The sequence below is a fragment of the Pinus tabuliformis genome, chromosome 4_2, assembly GCF_031772625.1.
Source record: "Pinus tabuliformis cultivar Carrire ecotype Pingquan chromosome 4_2, CPIR1, whole genome shotgun sequence".
In the NCBI taxonomy this organism is placed as follows: Eukaryota; Viridiplantae; Streptophyta; class Pinopsida; order Pinales; family Pinaceae; genus Pinus; species Pinus tabuliformis.
In genome coordinates this window covers 902,274,873-902,300,058 of record NC_142304.1, presented here as the reverse complement: position 1 = coordinate 902,300,058, position 25,186 = coordinate 902,274,873, and positions in this window count along the sequence as shown.

Below are 25,186 nucleotides of genomic sequence, written 5' to 3'. Positions count from 1 at the left end.
GGGACTGGTCTCCTCGTCTGCACAATTTGGTGCCATCAACCTCTGACGATCATGTTGAGCATACATCGTCAACTAGTGAAAGTGAACCCCCTAGAAAAAAAGGAAAATATAAATTTCCTTGTAAGTTGTGTGAAGGCAATCGCGCCGTCCACCATTGTCCCTTCTTAGACGAAGCTAAAAGAGTTTTGGACGATCGTCCGGTTTCACCGTTACGGCTTCCTCCTGGATATAAGAAACTCTTGCTGAGTCCGTCACTAGTTGAAAATCTGGCTGACATTCCCTTGTGGTCAGCCGAAGCGTCTATCATTGAAGATAAACTGAATCAACCATCAAGCAAGCATCTAAGCTAACACTATCTTCTCAACCTTACTCCTCATCAAGGTTGATACAAGATCAATCAATTGGAAGAGGTATTTTACAAGATAAAGGAATTGTGAGAAGTAGTTTTGAAGATCATGGATTTGGATGAGATCTTTTTTAGGAGAACCTCTAAACATAAGAAATGTTCTATACGAAGTGTCAAGAACACAACAAGATGAAAACATTGTGTAGAATAATTATACACTGCAACAAATGCAAAATGAGCTTACATGTCTCAAGAGAAGAGATAATATTATTTCACAAAAATTTTCCCATGAAGGAAGAATGATGATTACCAAACCCTAGAGAATGAATTGATATAAGTCAAAGACTTGAAGAAAATAGACCCAAAACACCTTCAATGTGAAATCCAAATGTAATTGTATTAGGAGAATATGATGTGTTTGAAGAAACTTAAGAATATTTATATCCATTAATGTTGAAATATTTTAAGAGTTTCATATCTTAGAATCAATGAAATATGAAGAAAATATGTAGATTCTTACTCACGATGACTTTGGTGAACTAAAAATTCTAAAGAATACCAAGAAAATTTGGTTTAGACAAAAGCTCAAACAAGCAATCTCAAACTAGATAATTAAGTCGATGAAGGAAAAAACTCTGTATGGTAAGGTTCCCAGCAAGCAAGTGCATCTCACCCAAACCAACACTTATGAGGACAAGGAAGTACCCAAACATGCATGATAAATTCCCTAGATACTCTTTCTCAAAGTATTAATTTTGCATGTTATTTATGTTTCAATTATGGTTTGGTGTCATTTTATCACCACTATGGATTTGAGATTTATTGTAAAGGCTAAAACCACCCTCCAAAATTTTGCCTATGATTCATTTTGGCACCTCCCTCCTAAATCACAACAACTTATCTTGCACTGACCTAGGTACTTGTGCTTTCATTGAGCTTTATATTTTTCTTTATGGTTTGTGTTTGCTTAATTTCTTTGTTTTCTAACCACAAGCTGATCTCTTCACTTGGTTTCAACTTGGTTCTAGCCTTGCCTTAGTGAGTTGCGAAACCCTTCAGGGCAACTAGCCTTTCTCTCAGGAATTACGCAATTCAAGCCAGTAGTGAGCCTTCAGCTCCAAAATTGCATACAGCAACCTGACAACCTGGCTTCAGCTCCAAAATTACATAGAGCTTTGGTGTTAGTTGATCCTTGCCTATTTCCCTTGACTCGCATGTTATCCTCCTTGAACGAGGCAGATGAGGATGCTTTCCTATCTTCCCTTTTTCCTTTAACGTTGAACCTGTCTCTTTGTGTGCTTCTTGAATCCCTTTCTCATCATTCAGCTCCCCTTTCATGCATTGATTCGTCTTTTAACAACCATTCCCTTATTATTCCTAAGCTTCTTTCCCTTAAAAAGTCTCATCCCCATCAGTTCATTGATAGCACTAATAAGAAAGTGTTGAACTATAATAAATTAATTTCGAATACTTCAAATAATATGGGTTATAGTAATATAAATTCGATAGATACTTTTGATAAGATTAAGGATTTAAATAATTCTACATTTATTCAAACCATTGATAATAATAACAACAACAACAACAACAATGATCAACTTTATAACATTTCGAGTAACAATATTAATAGTAGTGATAATAATAATAATTTGGAATTGAATAATAATAATGTAGAATTGAATAATAATAATAATAATAATAATAATAATAATAATAATAATAATAATAATAATTTCTCTTCTTCCTTTAAAAATGTTATTAGTTTCTTGAGTAAAAATTTTGGTCCTTCTGCTTTTAAGCTTTTAAATAAGGGTCTTAATTTTGCCCTCATCCCCAATAAGATTCCCATTAATGACATTATTTGCAGCATTGAATTTGGTAGCAAGGACCTTCCTCGTAATGTTAAAGAGGTTATAAGGCAAGACTATGTTGACATTCTTTGGAATCATAAAACTCCCAAAAGAAACATTAGCAAAAATGAATTTCTTGCCCTTAAAGCTTTAAAGGACAACCTCGACATTATCATCGTAAAAGCTGATAAAGGCGGAGCAATTTTCATTCTTGCTAAATCAGACTATACGAATCAAATGATTGACCATCTCTATAATAGTGGTAGTTACATCAAGATTAATAAGAATCATATTTAAAAAAATAACTAAGAAATATTAACCGCTATTAATTCCATTAATTCCCTTGAACCTCTTTGTACGAAACTTATTGAAAGCAATCCCCTTACCCCTAGGATTTATCGCCTTCCCAAGATTCATAAGGTTGGGGTCCCCTTGAGACCTATTGTTAACACAATTGGTGGACCTACATATCATCTAGCTAAGTTCTTATCTCAAAGACAAAAACCTCTTATTGGTCCCATTGATTCCTTTGTTAAGGACTCTGCTTCCTTTGTTAAAGAATTGAAGGATGTTAAGCTAGAACTTGGTGAATTGTTAGTGATTTTTGATGTTGCCTCCCTTTATACATGTATTCCTATTCAAGACATCGTTGATGTCATAAATAAGATCACTGACAATTACACTTCCAAATTAGTTGGCCTTTGTCTCACGTCTACTTTCTTTATTTTTTAAGGTGAGTTCTTTGAACAAACCTGTGGGGTAGCAATGGGTTCTCCTCTTTCCCCTATCGTTGCTAACTTATTCATGGAGTATTTTGAGGCTAAGGCTTTAGCTTCAGCTCCATTTTTCCCTAAGAAATGGAAGAGGTTTTTCGATGATACTTGTGTCGTTTGGCCTCACGGTTGCAAAAAATTGGATATGTTTCTTAACCATCTTAATTCTCAATCAGAGTCTATCAAATTCATAATGGAAGTTGAACTGAATGGATGTCTTCCTTTCTTAGACATCCTTCTATCCTGGATGAATGATAGTTTTGTTTCTCACCAAGTATTTTCCAAGCAAATGCACATAGAGCAATATCTTCATTCTAATTCTCATCATTTTCCAGCGCAAAAGATAGGGGTTCTTAGTACTCTAGCCACCCGTGCTTTAAGAATTTTAAATGAGATGCACCTTCAAGAAGAAAAATATCATCTTCTTAAATTTTTTGAAAATAATGGCTATAGCAGGTCTTAAAGACTCAAGGATTTCCAAAGAGCCCATAAAGAGTCGAGGGTTAAGCCCCTTAGTGATGACTCAATCTCTAATGTGTAACTCCCATTTCTCCATGGGACTACTGACAAGATTGCCCATATTTTGAAGAAGAATAATGCCTCCTATACGTTCAAGCCCCTTAATACCATTAGGAATTTTCTCATATCAGTTAAAGACCCCATTGACCCCAAAGACATGAAAGGTGTCTAGTCGATCCCATGTTCATGTGGGATTCCCTAAATTGGGGAGATGCTATATTAAATAGAGAATCCAAGAGCATCTTGCAGACATCAGGCGCAACCAATCTCACTCTGGTCCTATATTGTTTATGATAATAGATCTATGTTCTTAGATAGTGTTATGCTGCTTTGATTCTACAGGTACTCTTTGAAGCTGGGTAGACAAGGAAACGAGTGGCAAAGACCTACCAGAAGAGAGAGGAATCGAGGAAGGAACCAAGCGCAAGATAGAGGTTGGTCTCCTTATTCTTGTCTTATCTATTTCTCATAAAGGAAAACGAAAGTAGTTTTTAGTTTGTTTGTTTCTAAGGTAGCCACTAGCCTTAGTGGGACTAGCAGCTCTGCATAGACACTAGTTTTCCTGAAAACAAAATGGCGACTCCGCAGGGGAGCGAATAGATTGTTTGTTTATCTACATTTGTTTACTTTATAAACTTACAAACAGAGCCTGAAGTCAAGCCAGCTAGCCTTCGAACTGCATTTGCTATGCAAGTTCAAAGTAGATCAATGTTGCTTCAGTCTATCTCCAGGTTTTGTTTATGAATTAAATGATTGATTTACAAGCTCTCTAATTACCCTCATGGTGGCTCTAGTAACCTCTTTAGATCTACCCCTGTGATTGATTTACTGATTACCACTTACTCGGTCTAAATCCCTGAAATAAGCTGCAAACTGTGACCCGGAACCCAGCTAAAGTCTTGTCCCTAGTCTATCGCACAGTGTCTTCTCTGAAACCTGAATGCATCACACTTCTCAAGTGTAGTAGGTGCATTTCATTTCAGTTTCCCTGTGCTACAGTTGCACTGATCAGACCTTCTCTGCTCTTAGATTTTGGCTTCTGTGTTCATACTTTTCAGCTCTATTCAAGAGTTTTGCTACCTGTAGTCAGTACACCTCTGTTTGAAACCCCTTTCCTTTCTCTTATTCTGCCTCCATTGTGCAAAGAACTATAAATGTTTTTATGTATTTTTGAGTCATTTTCAGTTCTCCTTTACAAAGAAGTAGCATAATTGTATTGTCGTTTCTTGATTTGAAAGTGTCGCAAGTGTCGTTTTCAGTCAAAAAAGAGAATCTGATTGTTCTTGATAGTCGATTACACTGTTACTCTTGTATTTGATTTGAGTTAGTAGTTTTTCAAGTGTTGAAAGCAAGTTTTCAATTCCAAATACCAAAGTGTCATCATTGTCCTCATTTTGTTTTGAAAAGAAACCTATTAGTAATTTTCGCTTGGAAAAATAATTCAGATATGCGCTTAGCTTTCTTTTTTATCATTCACACATTAAGAAGGCTTAAAACAAATACATGCATGTGTCATTTGCAAAGGAGACCACTATCATCGAGATTTTCCTTGCATCCCTCAGATCTTAAGGGACTGGTCTCCTCGTCTGCACAATTTGGTGCTGTCAACCTCTGACGATCATGTTGAGCATACACCATCAACTAGTGAAAGTGAAGCCCCTGGAAAAAAAGGAAAATATAAATTTCCTTGTAAGTTGTGTGAAGGCAATCACGCCGTCCACCATTGTCCCTTCTTAGACGAAGCTAAAAGAGTTTTGGATGATCGTCCGGTTTCACTATTACGGCTTCCTCCTGGATATAAGAAACTCTTGTTGAGTCCGTCACTAGTTGAAAATCCGGCTGACATTCCCTTGTGGAAGCCGAAGCGTCTATCATTGAAGATAAACCGTCTAAATCCACACCAGGCAAAAGTGAAAAGGTTGAGGCGGCAGTTGACCTGGTTGTGCCTTCAGAGGATCAATCTTCAGATGATACAGTCAACGAAGAGAATAAGAACGACACCGTTCAAATTCTCTTTGGAAGCATAGACTCCGATGAACATCGGGGTAGTCTACCCATTCCTTTACCGTAGGAAGGAAGTTCATTAGAGTCATATCCAACTTTCTATTTGGTCCCACCTCCAAGCAACCTGGTTGTTTCCTTTGACTATAATCTTCTAGGCAGACCCCGTTTACTGGCCAGTGTACCATTTTGAATCATTGCTCAAATATATAGAATGGTCATGGCCAGTACCATCATAGATGAAGGGGCTTCTGTGACTATCCTTTACTCAACTGCTTGGAAAGTGCTTGGTTCGCCATCGCTTTTGCCTGAGATGAGAAATCTAATAGGATTTGACAAAGGAACTAGTCGATCGTTAGGGATCCTTCCCAATGTGCCGATAACATTGAGAAGGAAAATCGTTCACATGAACGTAATGGTAGTCCAAGGACCCTTGGATTATAATCTACTCCTTGGACGAGACTATATTTATTGCATGGGAGCCATCGTCTCCTCACTCTTTAGATTAATGTGTTTTCCGCACGAAGGAAGAGTGGTCAAGCTCATAGACCAGCTTTCATTCCCCAGTTCACACATAGCAAACAGTCATATACCAACCCTGAATGGTATTTTCACACAAGGAATGTCTCATCAATCCCCAATCCATCCTCCTGATGAGCACGAGTGATTTGGAGGATATGACTGAAACCCAGGGGGCATGCACCCTGGCCTGCTTCGGCAGGAAAACCTTGGGTATAGTGTAGGTTTCCATGGAGGATATATGACTAGTCTGACACACCCGTCCGTTTAGGAAAATGGGATTAGGCTGGAATAAGATTCCCTCGTCAAAGTTATGTGAGTGGAGGCATCAACGCCACTCACCTTTGTCTATTTTGGTAGACATCGTCGAGGAAGTGTTTTGTCTGTGACATGGATGGAACAATCTTTGGTAACCTGGAAATTTTTCACTATACTTGGGGGCATGCAAACCTTTTGGCATGCAAGCGAAGAGCGACCATTTATTTTTTAAATTTGTAGGTCCTCTAACCCTTTAAACTCGTAGGATTGGTCGTTTCCTAACTTGCATAAAGAAAGGATGCAGAGCAAAGCTTTGTAAGGTGAAAGCTTCTTAAAAATGGAATCTTAGATGAGACATCCTTATTATACGACTGGATCGAGTAGTTTTAACGTGGAATTCAAGCTCGTTAAAAAATAAACATAAGCAATGAGAAAGTGTTTCCACCAACGTTTAAGCTCATTAAAAAAATGAACCAATTTCCGGTAAATAACCATTGTGAATGTATTACTTCAGCCATTGAAGCCTTGGTCATGTTCTCATCATCACCTCCACTCTGTATTGGCCGATATTTCACCTCCACTTGATTGTTTACCCTTTTGAGGAACATCTGCGAAGAGTGATCTTGTTAGCCATCCTTGTGACACTGCCGTAATTGGAAAATTCCAACCCTTACCTGGAATCAGCTGCTACCTGAATCTATCACTCGTTCCTCAAAGACGAGTCTCCTTTAAGCTCTTTTCAACTAACTCGTAAAATATGAAAAGATTGCTGAGCCATTGGCCTCTCCAGCTCGTTAAAGGGACCGGAAGTGCTATCCCTCCTTTAGATTTTAATCTTTTTGGACCTGAGGGATTATTACACAAAAAGATCGAGCGCTTGTTTTGTGCGGCTCATTAAAATTACCAAAAATTCATCCCTTTTGTATTATTTTATACTTTTTTCAGACTTAAGGGATTAGATGATGAAAAAGGATTTTTGAGTTTCCTTTATGTCCCTTTTCAGACTCTCTAAAATTGAAAAGGACCGAGTTATCTTTGTGGTTAAACTCGTTAAAACCAAATAGCGACAAACTTGTCCATAATAGACAAGAACGAGTTTCACTATCACTAGGCTTGTTAAAACATAGCGATGGGTTTGCCCAAAGGGCAAATTATAGAACAAGCATATGTTATCCTCCTCAAGCTTGAAAAAAATAAAGAGGTACTGGTCAGCAATGACTGGGGAAAAATTGGGAAGAAAACTTGAAGAAACTTTGTTGGTAGCAAGTCGCTCTTGAACATGACACTTTCACTCCGCATCCGAGTCGGGTTGGGTTGTTCCATTCACTGGTCACATCACCATGGTTCCATCAAACCATCCACATTTGGGGTTAATGCTACCAATCCATCATGTCAGTGTCGCTAATATGTTCAAGAGAAGTCGCTCAGAGAATTCACCTGTGTCTCACCCACTGCAATACATTTATGCTCCATTCTTTCATGACTGCCACCCTGAACCTTATATCACCAGATCGTTTTCACCTCCATTAAAATCATTTACTCCGTTCTGTGTCATTGATGTGGGACTCACTAAGGCCCTCCTATGACGGATCGCTTCTTGTCGACATCAGCTCATTATCCAAGAAGTTGATCTAGGAACAACCCTTTCAGTACTTTGAAGCTTGCATGCCTCAATGGCAAGTTTCTCACTTCCGGCGACAGGTTTATATCAATGGCCTTCGATCGAAAGATTTTGCATGGTGTTCGATGCCAAGTCCCTTATTCACACCACGTGAATTTTACTGTAGTACCTTGAGGGTCATCATCATTATCGGTGATTCCTCTCGGGCCTGTTAACGTCTTACATCATTGGCTGGTAATCAGGCGATGTCTTTCCATGTTCGACTCTAGAACATCTTTCACATGGATTGACTTGTACTTTGAGTGAAGATCAAATGAGATTGAAGACCCCGGATCTAGTTTCATCCATCCAGGCTGTGATATATATTCAAGAAAATAAAGACATCAAGTGTACATCATTGTTGCACAGATAATCATCCAATATAAGGGATGATGGCTCTACCAGAATCATCAGTCTACACTCAGACGATTTTCTGTCCTATGTACATGAAAATGAATTTATAAAGCTGAGCATGGGAATGCCCGCCTCAGCTAGATCATGAAAATATTATGAAGATAATGTATTGTGTTATATCTTATTACAGGTCACCTTCCAGCTTGAAAAAACTTCGGATCCTCATGATAAAGCATTTCACCCGACATCAAAAGATTAATGACCTCATGATTTAGGGGGCAAATGTTATAGACATTTTTGGGCACTGCAACCCCAATCATAAATTTCCATAAACTAAAGGCTCCTAAGTTCCTAAAGGTGTTGTTCCAACCCCTAAAAGAACAAGGTCAACTGATTACAGCATCTCCCAGAATTTCTCCACGAAAAACTACTCAGAACTGGTCAAAACGGGACCATTTCACCGGTCCCATGGTCAAAGTGCGTTGCATCCCACCTGAATACACAAAGTAGGTGTGATGCATGTTGAAAATCCCATCTATGAGGTGTGATGGGCGAGAGTGGACAAATGGCAGGGTCAATCTGCAAGGTGGAGAAGCATGGAATCTTCCAGAAACTTCTCCTGTGACACTTGCCCCTCTGCATTCGACCAGGGATGAGTAAGAGATCATCAATGTCAAAGTGGAATCAAGAACTATCAGATAGAGGAAACTAATAAAATCTCAAAAGCTGACTCATTCCCCTTGCAAACATCTATATATGGATCCCTCATCCGAGAGATCCAGAGGCTAGAATTTTTTATCTTGTAAGGAAGTGTTGTTGGTTTCTTGGTGCAATATCATAGTGTTGGGTGATCTGAGCTTTTCATGAGGTGAAGAAGGGCTTTCTTGCTGAGAGGATGATGCTGGGTCAGAACAATTGGTTGTAATCCTCTTTGCTCTTTCTTGATTATCAATAAAGCTATTCAAGTTTTCCTCCACATTCTTGTATGATTGATGATTTATGCATTTGTGTGGTCAATATACATTTGGTCCTATATTTTTGATGATAATAGATCTATGTTCTTGGATAGTGTTATGTTGCTTTGATTCTACAGGTACTCTTTGAAGATGGGTAGACAAGGAAGCGAGTGGCAAATACCTACCAGAAGAGAGAGGAATCGAGCAAGGAACCAAGCGCAAGACAAAGGTTTGTCTCCTTATTCTTCTCTTATCTATTTCTCATAAAGGAAAATGAAAGTAGTTTTTAGTTTGTTTGTTTCTAAGGTAGCTACCAGCCTTAGTGGGACTAGCAGCTCTGCATAGACACTAGTTTTCCCAATAACAGGCCCCCTATCCTATGGAGATATGACAAGGAAGAAGACTATAGAGATCTCTGGAGCCTCGAAAGCTGAGACAACTGAGAGGCCTTCAAAAAGAGTTGGGAGGAAAACTCATAGAGAGGCAAGAGAAGAAGACGTGGAGAGACAAAAAAATGCAAGGTAGCTAGCCCACGATTGAGATGTCCATCGGTAGAAATACTAGAACCAGGCCTCCCAAGGGAGGGACCCCCACCCACACCCCCCCTGCTAGTAAATAATGTGATTAGTCTCTTGGAACTGCAGAGGTCTAGGGAATCCCTTAAAAGCTGAAGAAGTGAAGAATCTTATGAAATAAGAATTTCTAGAGATCCTCGTGCTCCAAGAGACTAAAATAGAAGGGAATGACCTTCTTGATCTCAGCAAAGTAAAATGGAAAACAAAGGCTGCCAAAGCAGTAAGTGAAAGGGGTACATGCAGTGGGCTTGCCACCCTTTGGGAGGAAGACAAATTCCAACTTGAGAGCTCCTTCCAAACACAACATTAGATTTACACTGAACTCTGACACCTTGCTAGCAAGATTACCTTTTCCGTCTTCAACCTTTATGTGCCTGTCCTCTACGCAGAAAAGAAAGACTACTGGCAAAACCTATCTGATTTTCTCTACACTTATTTCCCCAAGAACATAATTCTAGTAGGATACTTCAACCTCACCTTCGATCCAAAGGAAAAAACAAGAGGTACTAGTAGCAGGGACCACTGCCTTCCCCTTGTGGTAGATCTGATTCACCGATGGGATTTATTGGACTTCAAGGCAAAAACAGGGCTATATACTTGGTCAAATAACAAAACTGGGGTGGAGCACATATCAGCCCGATTGGATAGATGTCTACTTCAGAGAACCTTCCTCTCCAAAGAGATGATTATTTCCACCAAAATTATGACAAATTTGACTTCATATCATAAACCTATTCTTTTTCTTCTTGGAAAAGAAGAGAAATTGGGGCCCATCCCCTTCGATTTCAGCCCTCTCTAGTGAGACAGGGAAGGATTTATGGACATAGTCAAGAAGGCATGGTCCATCCCTATTCTTGGTTCACACCGCTATGTGTGGGAACAAAAGTTAAAGTCCACCAAAACAACCTTGAAAGAATGGATTAAAAATCCCTTAGACTCCCCCACTACGCATAGAAAATAGAACATCAAGCAATTGCTTGACTTGCAAATGAACATGGAGCAGCAAGACATTACATGCTCAGAATTTCAGAATGAGCAAGAACTCCAAATCAACACTCTACTCTCATTCAGAAAGTAGGAAGAATCCTTGAGGCTCAAATCGCGTAACCTATGGCTTGCGTCTGGAGACAAAAACTCATCCTTCTTTCACAAGAAAATCTGAACTCGTCTTTCTAAAAACCATATCGCTGAAATCACCTCATCATATGGGGGTGTCCTCAAAGGCACAACTCTGTTAAAAGAGGCTACAACCTCTAAGTAGCAGCTATACAAGGAACAAGGTTTAGATATTGATGAGTAATCTCAAGACTTCCTCACTCACGTTCCAAGAGTGGTTAACGAGGAGGATAATTCAACACTTCTGAAACCCTTCACTCAAGACGAAATCAACAATGTCATCTAGAAGATGGAACTAGACAAAGCCCAAGGACCTCATGGGTTCTCCATTCAATTCTATAGAATATGCTAGGACATCATCAAGGCCGATCTATTTCGAATGATCAAAGGCTTCCTCCAAAAAGCCAAAGTGGGAGGAAGCACAAACTCCACTTTCGTAGCACGATTCCCTAAAGAAGTGAACCCGATGGCGTTTGAACAGTATAGGCCTAGATTGCTATGCAATGCATCCTAAAAAATCCTCACTAAGTTACTTGAAAATAGAATAAAGTTGTTGCTGGAAAAATTGATCTCTCCCAACCAAGGTGGGTTTTTTAAAGGTAGATATATCCTAGACAATGTGATTCTGCTACAGGAAATCATTCATTCCAACCATCAACGCAAAGAGCAAGGCATGTTCATTAAGATAGACATGGCGAATTCCTTTGACCAAGTAAGACATTCTTTCCTCTTCCAAGCTCTTTATGCTTTCGGTTTCAGTTCTGATTTTATAAAATTGATTAAAGTGTGTATAGGTGAGCCTTGGATAGCTCCTCTAGTAAATGGCATATTGGCTAGTTACATCAAAGCCTTGAGGGGCATAAGGAAAGGCTACCCTCTATCCCCCTTCCTGTACATTTTGATGACAGATTCCTTGAGTCAAAATCTGGCAGCAAAGAAGCTAAAGGGGACACTTCTAGGCATCAGGGCGATAAAAGGAACAATCCCAATCAACCACACCTTATTTATCGATGACTCTCTCCTTATGGGAGGTGCCTCCATTAAAATAGCAAGTGCTTTCAATGAAGTTATCCAAATTTTCTGCAGAGTATCTGGAGCTCTGGTCAATAGGAGGAAAAGCGTTATGTATGGCTGGTCAATAGATCAACAATATATTCACTGGATTGCTCAAACCCTGGGCTTCATAGGCTATGCCTCTTAGGACAAACTCAAATACCTAGGACTGCCTTTAACATTGGGAACCAGCAAGGCCTTTCACTGTATGGAAATCATCAGAAAAATCAAGGCAAAAATGACTGCATGGGGTAGCTAGTGGCTTACCTCAGCCGGGAAGCTTATCCTTGTAAAATATGTCCTCTCCTCCCATCCAATCTATTACGCTTCATTTCTTTTAGCTCCAAAAATGATCATTGAACAACTATCTAAATTGATTCGAAACTTCTTGTGGCAAGGAGGAAAGGGGAATAAAAAAAAATCATCTAGTAAATTGGGACATTGTGAAAAGGCCTCTAACAGAAGGCGGGCTTCAAGTAATAGATCTCGGGTTGGCCAATATCGCTATGGGAGGAAAGATTCTCTGGAAAATATTCTCAAATCAATGAAATTTGGTGAGTCAAGTTCTAATAAAAAAATATCTACATACGCTCTCTCTAAATAATATGGATGAAGGACTTGCCTGTGAAGGAACTACTATATGGAAGCTATGCAACCGAGGCTGGGAGTCCTTTAAAGACTGCCTCTATAGAATCCTTGGAAACAGAAAAAGAATTGGGTTGTGGATGACAAGATAATGGGCCTACAACCTCTAAAATCTATCCCTGAAATTGCAGATTTGCATCACTGGCTTATCCATAATGGCATCCATAAGTTGGATTATATCTCCTCTTGGGAGTCTTGGTGGAATTGGAGCGACTGGGCTTTCCAATGCCTCCCTAATAGGCTGCTTCCTCAACTTCACCTCTTTCTAATAGTTATCTTAGGTCTGGCTCCAGTGCACCTTCATTCAAGGGAAAAGTGGGGTTGGGGTAAGACTGGAGCTTACTCAACAGCTCATGGCTTTGCAGCTCTCTAAGAACATCATCCACAATTCAACTTCCCTGCGCTTTGGCAGCATGTATGGGACCCCTTTTGCCACCCAAAGATTAACTTCTTTAGTTGGATACTCATGCACAGAAGGGTCCTCACTAGAGATAACTTAGAGAAGCATGGAATTACAGGACCCCACAAATGTCCTCTCTGTTGTTTGGCTCAAAAAACAATTGATCACCTATTCATTGACTCCCCTTTTACTAAAGAAGTATGGTCTCAAGCAATGATTGGGCTCAAGGCTTAAATACCAGTGTAGCTCTCAGTTGTTAGTCTATTCACTTCCTGGAAAGAGCACTCCCCTCACTCACTGAAGAGCAAATCAATGTGGGCCAAAATATGGTATGCAATCCCAAAATACATCTGCTGGGAAGTGTGGTTAGCTAGGAATGAAGCCATCTTCAACAACATATTACAAAATTCCAATGTAGTGACTACCAAAGCCAAAGCACTGTTGTTGGAAACTTATGAGAATCGTCCTCATAAGCAAGACAATGTGCTCCTCCTTGAAGAGATCAACTGGCTCGGTGAGTCCCTGAGGCATGCTAGCAATAAAAAGAATCCCTCATTACCCTACCCCAATCTAGAGTGGAGGCTTCGAACCTCTGAATTGGATTTCGAAAAGTGGTGGAAAAATCAGGGTAAAGTTACAATATTCTTTGACGAAGCCTCCAAAGGAAACCCGAGGATATCAGAAGTAGGGGGAGTAATTTACTTCCTGGATGGGCACATAAGAGACAGCTTTAGCTGGGGCTTAGGACTGAGCACCAATAACTAGGAAAAGATTCTTGGTCTGCTTAAAGCTTTCCAGCTAGCCCAGGGGAACAGAGGAATAAACCTACAAGTCTTTGGGGATTTAGAAATCTTGATAAAAATCCTCAACTCAAGAGATCATCTCAACAACCCAGTGCTCAACAGAACTCATGAAAGACTAAGCAAAGTGTTGCAGAACTTCACTACCACTGCATTCTACCACGTCCTCTGAAGCCTAAACAAGGAAGCCGATATAAGGGAAAATATGGGTTGCCTCTTAGCCCAAGGTGCCTTGTCAAAGAACAATGAAGCAACATAATCACACCCAATACCTTAACATATATCTCTAACCTAAGCAAGAACAGTCACTGGTGGAAATATCTCCTAAATCTGCTGTTACCACGATCACCCAAAATTTGGCTCAGGTTTCAATCTATACTCCTGTTGCTCTCATGTTGTGGCATCCACTCTATAACATTGAAATATTTTAATAAATAGTTTGTTTTTGAGTCTCATATCATTTTGGCATATTGCAGAGATTGCAACATTCCATTGACTCTTTAATAAATAGTTCAACTTGGAATATTGCAGATATCTCAACATTCCATTGACTCTTCGACAGAGGCTCGGAGCTCATCTGCTATGGCCTAAAACAATACTCAGAGGTTTTTAAAATATACAATATGGCATGGCCTATATGTCTTGTCCATGCCTCAGCGAAATTTCTCTTAAAGACACAAAGCACATTACCTAAGCGACATTTCTCTTAAAGACACAGAGCATTTTTCTCGTAGCTCACATGCAATAAAGTGCTTTTTGTATTTACTTATGTTGGAAGCGATTAAACCGTGCTATCTCACATCGAACCTCATTCAATCAATGAGACAATGAGGATGCCCAGAAAATTTGTAGTTACTTAGGATGGTAGTGCTCAGTCTTATCTGCACCATCCACAAAATCAGAATCAAGCCGTGCTATCTCTTTGCTCTCATTCATCTAATCAACCAGATAATGAAGATGTTTAGAATTTTTTCAAGAACAGACGACTCTCCTTATCCCTCCAGAGAGAATTAGAACTAGATATCCTGTCTTCCTTTGCTTGTGTGGCCTTTTGTACATTGACCAAGGATTTTATAGCCATGCTAGAGTATTTAAACTGGTTCTTCATTGAATGGCCAATGGATCCTTTAGGGCTGTATTGAGACTGCGTTGCCTAAAATTAATGGTTGATGCATAATGTAATAGTGGTGTTAGGCTCCGTGTTGCACAAAAATTGTCACCTTGACATTCTGCAATCTGTGTGAGTCTATCACCACTCATACTTTCCTCCTTTGCAGGTATTAAACCTTAGTTCTTCATATCAAGCCTTGAAAATAAGAGAAAGCCCTTAAAAATCTCTAAAACTCTGGTTCCGCACATTCTCTTAACATTACCTGTGGTCTTGCACCTAATGGTCATGTCTCCTATGCACCTAACTGATTTGTCTCTATGTTATGGGTGCAGACCCCTGTAAAAGAAAAAAAGGCACAAGTACATTCTTAAAAGCTCACTTTGAGTCATTTTTGGAAGCTTCTAGAAGGAATCTTGAGGTGGCAAGTTCGCTCCTTTAAGGTTCATGCATCCCATACCCTAAGGATCTAACCCCTTGATGTGAGGAGCTTATCCCTTTGAAGGAGGACTCTATCCCTTCATAGGTGGACCTGTAACCTCCTTCCTTTGCACTATAAAATGAAGCATTGCGCTAGTTATTGAAGAGGTTGAAAGCTGAATATTTTTGAGGAGAAGTGTTGTTGGAACTTAGTCTTCCTAATTGAGCTTTTGAGAGGAGAGATTACATACCTTTTTGATCTCATTTGGAAGTTAGTGAGGCATTTCAAAGTAGAGGAGATTCCTGTTTGGACCCTGGGAAGAGCTTGTACAGCATCAAGGCACCAAAGGTGGTAAAGTTCTTCTATTTCAAAGTTAATAAAATCAAGTTTATTTTTCTCAATAAGCTGTGTTTTATGGTTTATTTCATGGATTCCTTGATCACTATGATGAACATGATTTATTATATTAGATATGTAGGTGTTATTTGATGTGTGCTTGTTTGTGATTGCAGGTTCTTAAAAGGAAACTCTTTTGGATGGTCGAAGCATGGCTACCACAAACTAACATTGGACTTAAGGTAGGGTCTAAAACACCTCTTTAGTTTTTATTAATGAATCGCAATATGTTTAGAGAAAGGTATATTTGATTGTCCTACTTGTTGCTAGATATATGTTGATATTAGGGAGATCGGCCTTGTCCATAAGATCAATTTATCCGGCCAACAAATTGGGGACTCCACTCGGGAACTGAATTTGGTTTTTTTATTTTCCTTTGTCTTTGACTTGAGAAACTTGTTCTTATTTCTGGGTTTTTCTTGATGTGTGTGGGATTGGGTATAGTTTTTAGGTTCTAGATTGTTTTATGATTTTTCGAAATTTTTAAGAGGACCGCACGTTCTGTTTACAATATAATGCAGATATCTCCGCACCGTTCCTTTAGTGCATAGAGCAGTACCGCATGTGGTTATACTGGAAGCCTGCGGACCGTGTGAAAATTTTTGAAAAACATAAAATGTTTTCATCTAGTTAAGTTTAGGTTTTATTTACAACTTTTAGTCTCTGCCCAGATCTGCATGTGTCCTATCAAAAGTCTCTTATGAGTAAGTTCCATTGGTGTTTTTGTTTTAGATGATTTTCTAGAAGTTTTGCATGCCTGGATTGGTTTTCACTCGGTCTCTGTAGTGACCCAAAGATTAGAAGCCTAAGAAACCTTAGATCACCCTGGTATCTTTTTGTCTTCTTGATGAATCTGGCTAGTTTGTGAAATCTTCCCTTGGTGAGAAATAGATTTCGTTTTTCTTTGCAAAACTTTGAACGAACTTGGTCATAACTTTCGAATTTCAGTTTTATAAAAGAAAACATAGCTGGGTGTTTTTTGATTGATTTGTTCTTTTGAACGAATTAATCCTTAGTTTACTGAATAACTAAGTAAAACATCCTCAAAAAGATTTGAAGCTTTTATTTCAATTAGGCTTTTAGAAGTTTTTAGATCTCAAGATTAGTTTTTCATATTTTTGAGTCTTTTCTAGAAATTGTAGAATCTTTTTTGAAAGAATTGTTTTCTGTAGTTTTGAGTGTTCAAACAGAAAAAGGGATTTTTTGTGAGCATAATTAACAGTCTCGTTTTTAGTTTATTGAAAAAGACAAAAAACATTTTCTTTTCATTTACATGTTGAAGGAAAGATTTGTTTTTTCAAAGAATTGCATTCTCAACTCTTTCTTTTAGCTAGAAATTCATTGAAGGAAACGAATTGCTTATCATTTCTAGGTGCATTTTTTAGTGTTTTTGGAGTCGAGTCTTCACACCATCAAAGTTTCATCTCCATGCCTATTGAATTAAGAAGAAACCCATAAAAGTAATGCTTAATTAAAATTGATCTAGCAATATTTTTATTTCTAGGGCTCTTATCACCAATATAGCTTAGGCTAGTATCTTGGAGTAGGGAGTAATTAACTCTCCAAGATAGTTAAAACAAATAAGTAGCTATATCTTGCAGTAGGAAATAAATCCAATTGTAATTGATATAATCTGGGAAGCTCCTCTTAAAGGAGTCAATCACAAGATCATGTCCGAACCTTTGAGACAATCAAGTTTGTCTCATTGGGAAAGATAGAAGATTTGTGTGTATTAAAAATGGTAAACCTCGGATTAACCATTGTCGAGGAGCCTGGGGTCACTTGTTGGTAAACCTCATATTGATCATGTCAAGGAGCCTTCAAGGGGATTGATCTTTGTTACTCTGCCCTTGCGCATAGATCGCATCGTAGACTGTTCCTCCAGTTGTATTTGTTACTGTTGGTAACCTTAGTGACCATAACCTTAAGATTCTTTCCTAAGGTGATGGTGAAGGATGAGTCTCACTGTACCTGGAGCAGACGTCGACTAGACTCACTTGGACTCTCTGGGGGTTCTCCTCACTCGAGACGGTTTTGTGAAGAAACTTGTGCCAATCTGTTTCATTAAGCAGGTTGTCGGGGTAACTGTTCCAACCGCCGTTTCTCTATTAAATTCTGCGACATTGGATTTCATCACCAACTAGTGTTTTCGGTACAGAAAGTTACTCTTTGTGTGTGGTTTAAACTCTTAGATTTGTTAGGCATCTGATTCAATTGTTTGGTTCTTTAGATACTTTAGGTTTTTTTATTGAGATTTTCTTTGTTTGTGTGTGAAGTAATTAAATATTTAATTGTGGCTGAATTACCGAGACAATCCCGTAGACTTCGGGGGCAACCTTCTGCATATACACCAAGTCAGCTTGAAGGGCTACGAGCTCTTCTTTCACCTAGTGACAGTAGAGTTGGGTTACCGGAAGCTAAAGAATCATCTTTAATTGTTCATCCTGATTATGAAGCTCAAGCAAGAGTGTATATTTCTAAACCAATTTCATTTTCCAAAGTTGCTGGTAGTATTTCTCCTACTAGTGAATCAATTGAAGAACATGAAATTTCTGAGCCTGAAACCAAACATGCTACTACTCCATCTTTAGGATTTTCTTTTCCAACTTCTAGTGGTGCTAGTTCACCCAGGGTAGGAAGTGTCATTACCCAAAATCTTCCTTTTGGACTCATTTCTATTGAAGAACTTGTTAGTCCGGACGAAGATACAACTCTCGTTGAAAATTAGCCAACTTTAGAACTTAGGGAGTGTGAATCAATCTTCTACAGTCCTTTTAGAAGTGACTCTTGGTACGTATCATTGACGAACATTTTAGAAAGCCCGGGTCTTAGTTTTTCACCACCTCGAATTCCTTTCCATCCTACGCCCAGAGGTTATTATCCTCCTTTGAATATGTCAAAATGGTCATCCATGTTTTCCCAAACGCCGAAATTTTTTTTATATGGCGGTCCTTCTGTTCCTTCTGGGTATCAGTCACTCACTAGTACTTTTTCAGGCGCATCACCTCAACCAATTGAACATGGGATATCAACTGGTAATAACCGAACTCAACCATTGAGCATAGAAGAAATTCTTATGATGTCTGGTACTATTCCAAATCCGCAACCTCAAGGTAGTCAGTTGCCACCTGGAGGGCAACCTCAAGGTAGTCAGTTATCGCCTGGAGGGCAACCTCAAGCTAGTCAGTTACCACCTAGTGGGTAGCCTCAAGGTGCTCAATTACCCCCTGGGGAGCAACCTCAAGGTAGTCAGATACCGCCTGGGGGGCAACCTCAAGGATAGTACATACCTTCGGGACAATACATACCTCATGCTTAGCCCCAGACTCAGTACATACCTCAAGGTCAACTCCAGTATCAATATATACCTCAAGGTCAACCCTAATTTTAGTACGTGCCTCAAGGTTATCAACCTCAAGGTCAGTAGCCAACTCAAGGTTTCCAACCGCCTTCTGGTCAACCATTTGTACAAGGAGCTGGAAATGTACCTCTCAATTATCAGGCCTACACTCAACCTGGTTATGGCCCTCCATATTCTTAGCCTTTTATGGGTCCATACCCCGAAATGAACATGGTGTGGGATCAAACTCAACAGATTTTGCAACGTAATGTGCAGTTATCAAGTCAACCTAGACAACCTTTGGTTTCTGGTCCAACCCAGCAACCTGTCCAGGCTACTGTTCAAACTTCTGCGCCTGGTGTAGTTCATCAGCCTGGGCCTAGTTCATCTCGAACTCGGCCTCAAACTGCTGCTACAACTACTGCAGCTTCTGTTCAATCTACCCGACCTACTTCTAGAGTATCGGGAGCTCTGGTTTCTACTGTTCCTACATCAACTCCTCAGACCTCTTTACCATAGTGGGGACCTACAGTTCAGAGTTCGATTCAGATGCATGTAGGACAACCTGGTCCAAGTACAGTTGTCACAAGTCAACCACAATTCACTTATCAACTGTACCAGGGACAGTACCAATTCGGTCCTGCTGTCCAAAACCCAGTTTATCAGTATCAACCATACCCTAGATATATTTATCAGCAACCTCAACAACCACAGTTTGGTTGGGTTAATCCTGGTTTTCTGGAAGGATATAATATTCCTAGTACAAATCCAATTCCAGGTAATCCTGGATATCCTCCTCCTGGGGCTGGTCTTGTGACCCAAGGTTTTCAAGACCCTAACCGCCAATTACCTTTTATCGCAACTTTGGATTTACCTAATTGTTTGTGCCTTAGGAACGATCCAATTTACTATGTTCTGTATTAGCCGCAATGCCTAATAAGTTGCCCAGTGATATCCTAAAGTTTGAGGTTAAGTCAGGAGAAGATCCATCTAATCATGTGATGAATTATCACCTCTGGTGTGCATCCACTTCCATTATCGATGATTCAATTCACCTACATCTTTTTCAACACACTCAGATTGGTCTTGCTGCCAAGTGGTACATTGAGTTACCACAAGGCTCTTTTTATAATTTTAGTCAGTTAGCCACTTCCTTCTTAACTTCATTAAAATAGTCTACGTCCACATATATTTCAGATCATATTCATGAATGGCGACGTCAATGACGTTTAGTGAAAGTTTTTATTCCAAATCAAATTTTGGCAGAATGGTTTGTTAAATCATTATTACCTAAAATCACTGAGGATGTAGCTAAAGCAGAAGTTGTTACTAAAGAGCAAGTAATTGCTCAGGCTCAGTACCTTGAACTCGTTTATATGCAATCAGGTACTTTACATGAAAAAATCCCCGACCTTCTGAAGCACAATCAAATAACTGCAGCTCCTTCAGGGTCTCATGCTGTTGATGGTATGCTTGGTTCAGTTAGTACCAAAAGCAAGAAGAAATCTTCAAAGAATTCTTCTCCTATTATAACTTTACCAGATTCACTGACAGGAGACTCTTCCAATGAAATTCCTGCCGATATCCATGTCATAGAATCATCTATGGCCAAATCAAAATATGGAAGTAAAAAGAAGGGGAAGAAGAAAAATAAACAAAACTCAAAAGAGAAATTAGATAAAATTAAATCTATTAACGAGAAACGTAAACCTCGCTATCCTTGTCTCATTTGTGATGAGGAGCATTTTACAAGAGACTGCCCACATCGAGCTGAGGTTTCAAAAATCGTCAAAGGTTCTCAAATGCCTGTTGTCTTGAAGGATCCTTTTCCTAGTCAAGATAGTAAGATGATAGGTTCTTCCTCAAATTCCTTAGAAGAACCCATTATGATGATGTCCCATGTCAGGATTGTGACGTGATCGCGAGATTATGGTAGTAAAATTCCTATTGGTGGTAAGGAAGCAGAATCTTCTAATTCAAACCCATCAACTTCAACTCCTTCTGGTTCTGATCTGCTACAAATCGAGAAACCTAACCCAGACTTATTAATCAAATAGCCTAATAAAGGTATACTTCAGAAGTTAGCTTTCAATCCACATGCGAGAGTTGCTCAGAATTATAACATTGTTGAAGACTTAGCTATTTCTCCTTCAGCAATGTTAGCTTTGGAGGTGTTGCAATCATGTCCAGCACAACGCAAATTACTATTTTCTGCAATAGGAGCTATTGATATTAAGGATTCGAACCTTATAATCTTCGATTTAGAGAGTAGTACACCTCGCCTCCCTCATCAAATGGCTTTCTAGATCCTAGTGTTAGTAAAAAACAAACCTTGCTTTAGGACTCTGATTGATGAGGGAGCTTCTACGTGTATTATGTCAATCCAGCATTGGAGATTGCTTGGTTCTTTGACACTCAATCAGTCCCTGATGATTCTGAAGGCTTTTGATGGCTGAGGGTTTCATCCTTATGGCATTTTGCAGGATTTACCTATAGGGGTTGAAGGCAAAACTATAAATCTAGATGTGGAAGTGGTTGATGCCCCTCTAGATTACAACCTTCTCTTGGGTCGCAGTTGGTCTTACGCTATGACTGTTGTTGTTTCATCAGTCTTTCAGCTTATCAAGTTTCCTCATAATGGAAAGATCGTTACAATAGACCAGTTGACTTATTTTTCATCCGACCTAGCCTCTTCTGATAGTATTCAACATGTCGGTAAAACAACTATCCCTTACAAGGATGTTGGGGTAGGTTTAGTTAAAGATTCTGGTTTACTAGGAACTTTTTCATTTCTTCCTCCTAATGTATCGCCTTATTTTGCAACTATTCATATGATTTCATTGAACACTATTGTTTTTGGTGATTCTTGGATTGTACCTTCCAATTCTGAGGTGGACTCATTTGGTGATGCGATGCCTTTGAGTCCCTTTGAAGTTCCATATCAGGCTGTATAGTCGTTTTCCAACTCTTGCTCAACCAAATCTGATCCAATGAATGTGATCCATGGGGAATCACTTTCAATATTAGCCTCAACTTCAACAATATTTTCTGACCCTGTTCATATTGATGAGAAAATTCGTGAGCTCATGTCTGTTGATGATTTACCATGGAAGATCTTCATCATCGATCTTCATTTTTACCTGAGCTTGATCATTTTGAAGATGATTTTTCATCTATTTTTACTGCTGATTATGTCAAGAACCATAGAATCCATTGCAACATCTTGATTCTGAGTTAAATTTCGGAAATATCTCTCGAATTGTTCCTATTGATATTTTAGTTAAACTTGGAATTATTCAAAACATTCATATACGTTCTTCCTATACGGACGATGAAATCCAAACTTATAAAGCCCTATTTCAAGAATTCCGAGATGTGTTTGCCTGGTCATATGAAGAAGTGCCAGGAATCGATCCATCAATTGTGGTCCACAAAATTAAAACCTACCTGGATGCTAAACCTGTCCTGCAACGTTTGCATCAGATACATCCAAGAAAAGATGCTGCTATTAAAGCTAAAGTTGAGAAATTACTTCAAGCAGGTTTCATTTATCCAATTCCCTTAACGGATTGGGTATCGAATATTCTTCCTGTTAACAAAAAGCAAGGAAAAATAAGAATATGTATCAATTATAGGGATATTAATCGACCTTGTCCTAAAGACAATTATCCAACCCCCTATATTGATGAAATTATTGATGATTGTGCCGGTAGTGAAATGTTCTCCTTTATATGGATTGGTTTTTTCCAGTGTCATTGCAAATTCTTGATCGTTAAGCTATGCTTGCTCCACTTGCTACCTCTCCACCCTATAATTGTCGTTCGGTCCTTTTGCAAATGTGGTATCGACTTTATTAATGAACCCTCAATCGAGGCGGGGGGATGTGTATATCATCCTTGCAAGTAGATTATTTTACTAATGTGGGCCGAGCATGTACATTTTCGACATAAGAAAATTGCTGAATTTTCATTTTCAATCATATAATTTGCCAGATTCGATGTGTATCTCTCAAGCTGATTATTACTAATTTGGAAGTCATTTTCAAAACAATCATGATGACTGAACTAACAAATCAACTTGTCTGTTTGTCACGCATAGTTCTACTCCATTTTACCCAAGGCCAATGGTCTTTGAAGCAAATCAATAAAGTTCCATATTAGTCACAATATAAAGAGTCCTATGACCAACGAATCATTGGTATTCATAGGTCGAATTGGCATAACATGTTATTTTTAGCACATTGGGCATATCGAACCTCCGTAAAAACATCAACTGGTTTCACTCCTTTTCAACTAGTTTACGTGTTGGAAGCAGTGTTACCCATTGAATGTGAAATTTTGTCATTGCAAATAGCCATATAATTACTCTCAACCACTTTCGAAGAGGGGAAACGTTTGTTGTACTTAGCTCAGCTAGATGAGAATCGATGTGATGTTGCATTAGCATTCAAAACTCATGCCAAATGAATAAAAGCTGAGTACGATCGAAATGTTACACCTCGTAATTTTTCGGAAGGAGACCTAGTTTTACTATACGATCAAGCAAATGATAAGCTAGGGGCTAGAAAATTTGTACCTATGTGGCATGGTCCTTATATTGTTAAGCAAAAGATGGCAAAAGGGGCCTATGAATTAGTATATTTCGACGGTGTCTCTTTGGGTAAACCCAGAAATGGGCTTTACCTAAAAAGATATTATGCTTAAATTTTGGTGTGGAGAATTTTGTTAGAATAGTTTCTTTATATCTGGTATGTTTTAGATTAGAAAGTGTGCCTAGTTTAGAGATTGTTTTTGTCATTATTCCTACTTATCTGGATTTTACTCTTGATATTGTAGATGTCGATGTCTCTTCAAACATACATTGGTTTTGCTGATGGTGCTTGTCATAGTACACGGAACATTTCTTCCATAGCTTGGGTTATTTATTGACCCTCTGACGAGTTAGTATCTATGCATGGGGTAAGCCTCGGTCAAACAACAAATAACATTGTAGATTATAGTGCAGTGATTGAGTTATTATCTGAATCCATCTCATTTGGGATTCGGAGTTTGATTGTTAGGTTAGATTCTGAACTCATTGTATTACAACTTAACATAGTTTATGCCATTAGAAATCCAGTGTTATTAAGATTACTTTTGAGAGTTCATCTCTTGGAATGTGAATTTGACTACATTGAATATTAGCATATTCCAAGATATTTAAATACATTAGCAGATGCAGTTGCTTCTCGAATGTTAAATAGACATTTGTAATAATCAAAACAGTAAATTTAAAAACATTCCATAACATGTTATACAAGATAGCTGGTAATAATGATATATCATAGCATAGAAGTGTGTCAAATATACATCGTCTTTGATCATAGGTTGAAAAACACCTTATGATCAGCAAAAATGATAGTACAAAAAGACATAAAATGTCGTATGAGTCTACAAAGGCGATCATCCTATCATTGATGATGATCACGATAAGAGACCACTGCTCGGGCCACTCTACAAAGGAACCTCCTAAAAGGTCCTGGGACCCTAATCACGTAACACTGTAACCTAAGTGGAATATCGTCTATGTTAGTCTCTAGAATCTCTACTTTCAAATGCTCTAGATGATTTTCCAATTCGGTCAGGGTCTCTGTAGATGGGTCATATGGGGCCGGTACTACTATAGCTGGGTGTCTCCTCTCATAGGGCTGGAGAGCGGCTGGTCACCGTGGACCCACATCTGCATTTAAAACTTTTTACTATCAGTTTTGGACGATTTAAAAAAAAAAAAATTAGTTAAAAATTTAGAAAGTGTTGAAAATGATTTTACCTGAATCATCCCATTGCTCTCCTAGTGGAAGAGCCATGTCTGGATCACCACGATAATCCATCCCAGCATATGGAAAATCCTGAATCACAAAAATTTGGTTTCTCAACCAATGAAAATACTCAGGTGGAAATCAGACAACCTCTGAACCCTCCTCAGGATGACGGGCCATCACTGCAACCCAGCGCATAATCCTAGGCTCTCAGGGAAGTCCAGCCTCACCGGAAAGCTGCTGTGGGACCAACATAGGTACCCTCTCTAGGTCAAAGCTCACAACCAACAAACCATATC